The sequence below is a fragment of the Pteropus medius genome, unplaced genomic scaffold (assembly GCF_902729225.1).
Source record: "Pteropus medius unplaced genomic scaffold, Ma_sr-lr_union100, whole genome shotgun sequence".
In the NCBI taxonomy this organism is placed as follows: domain Eukaryota; kingdom Metazoa; phylum Chordata; class Mammalia; order Chiroptera; family Pteropodidae; genus Pteropus; species Pteropus medius.
In genome coordinates, this window is record NW_024356248.1 from 2,484,473 (window position 1) to 2,490,472 (window position 6,000).

Genomic DNA, 6,000 nt, shown 5'->3' on the forward strand with positions numbered 1-6,000 from the left:
GTTTTCCAAAGAGATAATTGAGAGCAGAAGCAGAGGTTGCTGATCCCAGGTGGCCAAGAACTTCAGTTAAATGGGACAAAATCTAGAGCCTGAGCAAAGTGAAAAATAAAATAAAATCCAGACCTTGAAGAGACTGAATGAGGCCCACCCACACTGAGGAGGGTAAATTTGCTTTACTCAGCCTACTGATCAAATGTTGATCTCATCCAGCAATACCTTCACAGACACACCCCAGATAATGTGGACCAAATATCTTGGCACCCTAAGGCTCAGTCAAGTAGATACATAAAATTACCTCACGACTAGTCATTTTAAGCAAGAATTGTACAAAGCTGTAAACGATAGACTCAGACCTTCAAAACTTTACATGGAACTATGGTATATGTCGTATAAGATAAGGATGTTTCAGAGGCTTAAAGAAATAAAAGTTAGTAATCAAAGGTATAGATAAGGAATGAGACTATTTTAAATGACCAGAAAGATTTGAAAAAAAAAAAAGGTAGTACTTTGATCGGTGAAAAATATACCCTTCAAAATTAGCAATCTAATGGATAGATTAAACAGTAGATTAATGTAGCTGAAGAGGGAGCTAGTGAGCTGGACAACAGATCTGAAGAACTTACCCAGAATGCAACATGGAGACAAAGAGATGGAAACTACAAAACAGAAGTTAAGAGACAGACACAGAGGAGGGAAAAAGGGTTTGAAAGGGTTGGTCTAATTAGAAGTACAGATGGAATGGAAATTCTCCAGAAGTGATAAAAGACACAATCCTCAGAGCTTGCCAGCCCCTCCCCCGCCCCCAAAACCACGCATAGCAAGATAAATAAAAAGAAACCTGCACCAAAACCTTACGGTAGCAAAAACGTTAATCACTAGAGAGAAAATGGACGAACAAAGTAGTCGCAGCTAACTTCTTAACATCAACAACTGAAGCCGGAAGACAGTGGAATGACATCTCAAAGAGCTAGAAGAAAATAATTGTCACCCTGGAAGATGTTTCAAGAATGAGGTTGAACAGACGCATTTTTAGATAGAAACTGAGAGCATCTACAACTAACAGATCCTCTCCTAAGGACATTCTAAGTATGTTCTTCAGGAACAAAGAAAATCATCCCAGAAGGAAAGCATAAGATTCGAGCTGGAATGGTGAGCAAAGAAACATGTGAACAGGAAGGTAAATTAAATAAGCTTTGGTGGTAAAAAACAATGACGATGTCTAATGTGTGAGGTTAGGAAAAAAATATATCAAAGAACCAAAAAACAACAACAAGAGAAATAGTAAGAAGTGACGAGAGTAGAAAGAAAGATCTATTTATTATTTGGCAGGAACAAAAAAATAGTGACCAATTTTTGACTGTGTTAAATTAAATTGCGTGTTAAACTAGTAGGTCAATAAAATGGAATAAGGAGGAAGTAGGTTTTAAAGCCAAAAAAAAAAAGGCAGGAAAGGAAAATAAGTGAAATGAGAAAGGCAGGACAAATAGAAGGATGGGTCGGTTTCAGCAGGTAGAGGTGGGTGTAAGGTGGCAAAAAGGGTGCCCCTAAAGAGGGCACAGGGTAAGTAGAGGCAGGACAGTACGCTGAGAGCGGACATCACTGGAGATTGATGTGACGCACCTCAAGCAGCCCATGTTTCATGGACATGACACTCTGAACAGGAAGCTGGAGGGTATGCCCAGGTGGGTGCCCAAATCAGTGAGCTTAGTTTTATTTATAATTCTTGGAGCCAGGATGCTTTGAATCCAATTTGCAAGGCCACCTAGGGCTTCTCCATGCTGTGGAGAGCCCAGGCATTTTTTTCCTCTCTCTCCTGACCTTGGCTAAGCCACGTGGGATAAGCAGCATTATTGACGGAAGGCCAGCTCTCACCAGGAGGAAGGAAGGGGAGCCCTAGACCTGCACCATGTGGCATACAGGAAAGTTTAATGCTGACTGACATTTAGTGAGCACTTCCTGTTGTGTTAAACACTTTATGTGGGATCCCCACCCCACCCCATTCTCACAACGACCCAACTAAATAGGTTCTGTCCTTAGCACATCCTTGCAGATAAGGAAACCAAAGTTAGAGAGGTAGTTTGCTCAAGATTCCACAGCTAAGAAGTTGTAGGGCTAGGCTCTGAACTCGGGTCTGTCCAGCCTGAAACCCGGAGCTCTAAATACAGGCAATTCAGCCTTTCGGGGGATGGGGGGCAGGGCAATTGTCACTTAGACCACGATAAAGGCTTCAGCTGAAACACGAGTACCTCCACCAGGAAAGGCTCTGGCTCCGTGGGACTTTAAACTCTGGGAGAGCCCTGCCGCCAGCCTAAGTCGAGCTCACCCTTCCATCTCTGGAGCCCTGAAATTCCTCAGTCCTGACCGCCATCCTTGAACCAGCCACAGCCAATCCTTGTCTTTCTTGAGGTCCAGAATTTTCTACCATTGTCTAAATATTCAGCGCCTAAATGTACACGCATTAGCTCTAATCACTTGATCGCTCATTTGACACGGGTTTGGCATGTGTTCTAGGTGCTGGGGACATCGCACTGAGCAAAACAGATAAATATTCCTGTTCTTATAGAGCTCCCATTTTAGTGGGAGAGTCACATGATAAACAATTGACATAGTAAATTAGTGAATTATATGGAGAAAAGAAATAGAATCTACAGCCATGCTACTATGAACGAGCCCGATCCCGTCTGATCCTGGAAGCTAAGCAGGATCGAGCCTGGTTAGTACTTGGATGGGAGACCACCTAAGAAGATCAGGTGCTGTAGGCGTAAAAAATAAAATAAAATAAAATAATAAGGGATTGTAAGCTGACAAGGTCCTAGCAATCTGTGAGGTCAACCAAGAGTTGCCTCGCCTAAAAAAAAAAAAAAAAAAATAGAATCCTCTAGTTTCTGAGTAAGGGGTGGGGGTGGGGGTTAGGAGCACCAGGAAGGGGTTACGATTTTAAATAGGGTAGTATCTCTGCCTGTCTCCGACCCCAAATAACCTGCTTGCAGATAGGTTATTTGGAAATGTGATCCCAGGGAACAGAGAGACGAATGAGGAGGAGTAAAATAGGGAAAGAAATAAAGGCAATAAGAAGCATCACTGAGTTGTCCACACTGTGTGCGACTACCGGTCCATTTTGGACTCTTGAGAAGGCTCTCAGAACTGTCTGCCCACATATCGCCTCCATTCCTGCCACCCCTGGCATCAGCACAGGCATGGCCAAAGGAGAGGGGCTGGCTAACGCCCACGGGAAAAGGCATCACGCCCACTTGATTGTTGGAGGGCCCTCCTGTAGACTTCTCGGCTGGGCATTAACATGACATAAAAAACTGCGTGCTCTGTGCCCATTTCCACAGACTCACCCAGGTGTCTCTAGCCCAAATATCCCTGTCTCTGATTTTCCAATATTGTTCCTTCCTTGTATATCCCCACCTTCAGCCACTCTTCCTTCCTTATGTGGGGGATGACCAAAGGTGCTGTCACATCGCTGCCCGTGGGGGGATCCCTTCATCATTGCCCTTGAGGGCCACCTCCGAGCGAGGCCGTGGTGCAGCTTCTGTCCATTTCTAGTTAGCAACAAACTATCGTGCTGTCCCATTTGTCAACCAGGCCTGAGGTTTCCTCCTCCATCAAGGGCAGCTCTCTTGAGACCAGAGAAGGTAGTTAAAAGAGAAACATGGATGCAGCACAGGTAGAGACCATGTGTTTGTGGAACTTACTTGCACCTCCTAGGCCTGTTCGGGCCTGAAGCTGTTGTACAATGAATCACCTTTGCCCTCTTCCTAGATCTTACCTGCTGTGTGTGATCACACGTAATTCATGACAGGCCCTCGGGTTGCCTGATAATTTGCATTATCAGGCAAAAGTGTCTATCAGGGCCAAGAGATGACCTTCGAATGACAAGTGGTTCTCTGCTACAGGAGTCGTGGCTTTGCTCTGGGACCCTAGAGGTTTGTGCTGCAAATTCCCCCCCTTTAGAGCCTTCCAGAGACTCCACACATTTTGGTATCTCTGGCACGATCGGAAGAGATAAGTCATATAGCCATGGTCTGGGCCTGCTATAGAGTCTTCTCTTGCTCTGAGCCACACTCAGCACTGGCAGCCCTCAAGTCACATGATACATGAGTCAGAACAGGGATCCCAATGATAGTGTATGCTCCAAACTCCAAAGGGGCCACCTCATACTGTGCCCTGTTCTTGGTAGGAGGGGATGCAAGGTGCAAAAGCTTATTCCTCTCCCCAGAGGCAGTGTCCCAGCATGCCCCAGACTTTTGAACCGCTAAAATCTTTCCAATACGGCAGCCACCTAAATCTTTGTGGGGTTGATCCTCTATCTTTTAGCACACAGAGGGCAGCAGTTCTCCATCTTATTGTATAGTCTTAAAAAATTATCCAGGATCCAAAGAACTTTTGTGTACGTGGGTTATATCTATCGATACTTACCATAATAGCAATTAAACTGAGAAATGTTAAATATTTATTTAATTCATTTAAAAATAGCAACAATAAACTCATTACATGTCAACATAAATAACACATTTTATGAAAAGTTACTGTATATTCCAAACCCCCAGAAAATTATCGGGAAGAGTAGCATTGTTTGATATGTTCGCAAATCTCTTGGAAACCTTGGATTCTCATATCTACTTCTTCATTCAGTCTGTTGAGACAGGCTGTTTCGGTTGAAGTATACAGAAGAAATCTGGCTTTGTGATATGTAATTGGAGAAAAGAGGAGTGTTTTTAGAGCCCTTTTAGATAACTTTAGATATTCTTCTTTGATATTACAACATTTGGCAAGCGATGGTTTCTAAAGGTTAGTCGCAATATGGGATCTAAAATTGTATCAGTGAACTTTAATACGCTTTGAAATTAATACTCGCTGGTCTAGCTTGCTTTGAAGGGATCTCTTATCTGTGCATGACATTGTAAGTAACATGCCTCAGTCACTTTGGAACATACTGGTTCACAGAGTTATGCAGATCTTCCAAATGTTGACATATTTCATCACCCAACATGAAAAAAATCACATTCATTAGTATCATCTCTGATCCTGTCAGAAGACTTCAAGCACTGGGAAGCTGTCAAGATCACGATGGCAGATACGAGTTTTCTAAAATTCGAATTTTCACTTAAAAGCTCCATTTCATCGTTGGCGACAAATACCGTCAGGCTCACTTTGTTCATTTTCAAAAAATTGTCTGCCAAATCCTCAAGTCTGAATAACCATAACTTTAAGTAAAGATGGTGTTCCATGAAACAAACAAACAAACAAACAAAAACAAAAAAAACCCACCCAGCTAGTTCCATGAAACAAACAAACAAACAAACAAACAAAAACAAAAAAAAAAAACACCCAGCTAGAACAACATCAGCATTTTTTCCAGAGGTGACCATCCTGCTCAGTATTCAGCAGAAGTACTGTATGTGGACTTCCAATTTTATCACAGAATATTAAAGAGACATGTATGTAAAGATTGTGATTTAATAATATTAACCGCTTTATTGAGGACATTCTTAAGGAACTAGCAATTTCTCCCCCTGTTTTTACTCCGAGTACATGGGGGTGATGAAGTCAATGGCTACTCAAACTAGCACCGTTTAATGCGACTGCTTTCATTCATGCTACGGCATTAGGAGTGTTACCCATTATTGCTTTGGTCCCAGGCAAATTATGTCTTCATACTATATTATAGTAAAGATAGTTCTGACCTCACAGATACCTTAAAGGGTCTGAGGGACTCGTAGGGGTCCGGGAACCTCACCTTGAGAACTGGTGCTTTCGAGGATCCAACCATGGTGTTCGGAGCTGAAACCTGGCCTCTAGAACAGTCTAGTTCTTCTTCTAAGCATTGCCTGAGGCACTGAAGCTCTCTCGAGGGTCAGCCTTGGGGAGATCTGACCACAGAAACATGCTGCCCAGTTGCCTCTTTCCCACGGATAGATTTCCAAGGCCTTTCCCCGTCCTGATCACTGCCCACCGAACCTATAAGTGTGGTGCCTGCTGAACCCAATACCC

At 43.2% G+C, this 6,000-nt stretch overlaps 1 protein-coding gene and 1 pseudogene across 1 annotated transcript in view; one reads left to right on the top strand and one right to left on the bottom strand.

The window, feature by feature from the left end:
- The window catches only part of CD6 (CD6 molecule), a 44,713-nt gene extending 40,708 nt beyond the window's left edge, over window positions 1-4,005 (bottom strand). Inside the window, exon 1 of the mRNA XM_039860277.1 lies at window positions 4,001-4,005. The gene's annotated coding sequence lies outside the window, so the exon portion shown is untranslated. The remainder of the gene's footprint in view (window positions 1-4,000) is intronic.
- On the top strand, window positions 2,644-2,762 carry LOC120600941 (uncharacterized; annotated as a pseudogene).
- Window positions 4,006-6,000: the final 1,995 nt, after the last annotated feature.